The following is a 916-nucleotide window of genomic DNA, read 5'->3' as shown; positions in this document are numbered from 1 at the left end:
ATTTGACATCAAAGACGAACCCACAAGATAAGACAAATGCGTTACTAAAAAGGAAAGTCGTGGCAGCGGCATAACACGCCCGTCCACCTAACACGAAGCGGAAGGGCCAGCGCACGCCCACCAACAGCCACCAAGGATCGCTCAGGAAACCACACAGCAACAGCAATTTTAAAAAATCGCCATAACAGTCATCAAGCTCTTGCAATTAACGATTAACTGGCTTTCTACATTACTCTGTAACACGTTATTGAAGCGGCTTTTGTTGCAAGTCTTGCGTTCATGTGGCAACAAAACGGCAAACGATAGTCAATTTACTGTTTTTCTTTTCTTTTTTTTCTTGTGATCGTTAAACTGTTATCTGTACACGTATACTTGTCAACGGTTATACTCTAAAGAACCGGGGGGAAATCTGTCAGTAACGTTAAGACTAGCGTTAGTGGTCGCACATCTTAAAACAAAACAAAACAAAACAAAAACATTTTCAATTCATGGTATCATCCGCTTTGACCAAAAGGCCTTTTATATGGTCTTTTATATTCTAAGCATTAGCGAGGAACATTGCTCTTTTCGTGCAGGCAGAACTAGCGATCACTGCAGGTTCGTGCACTGGATTGCATGTTGCACACCGTCCATCCTCTGACACGGAGAGTCATATTCCTGAACAAGAGCTGAAACGGGCCTCGCTCTTAGCAGCAAGTTCTTGACGTGTTTCCAAATGACAAAGGTCGAAGTTCCCTGGACCGTGAATTGTCTCTCGCCTGAATTCAAAGAACCCTCATAAAACTTAATTTCTCATTAATTCCACAGTCTCTCATATTTATGTGCCTTATTTTCGTCTCCCCATCCAATCGCCCTTACCCAGAGCGTGCATCCTAACCTGCATCCGGCGGAGACCTCAACGCGTCGGGGGGAGGGA

General features: G+C 44.2%; 1 protein-coding gene across 1 annotated transcript in view; it reads right to left on the bottom strand.

Annotated features, from left to right (window-relative positions):
- LOC119591890 (metalloreductase STEAP4-like) overlaps positions 1–916 on the bottom strand; it is a 46,860-nt gene that overhangs the window by 45,230 nt on the left and 714 nt on the right. The gene's annotated exons all lie outside the window — the stretch shown is intronic.

Source organism: Penaeus monodon, chromosome 29, assembly GCF_015228065.2.
Source record: "Penaeus monodon isolate SGIC_2016 chromosome 29, NSTDA_Pmon_1, whole genome shotgun sequence".
Taxonomy (NCBI): Eukaryota; Metazoa; Arthropoda; class Malacostraca; order Decapoda; family Penaeidae; genus Penaeus; species Penaeus monodon.
This window is presented reverse-complemented; position numbering and strand designations above follow the sequence as displayed.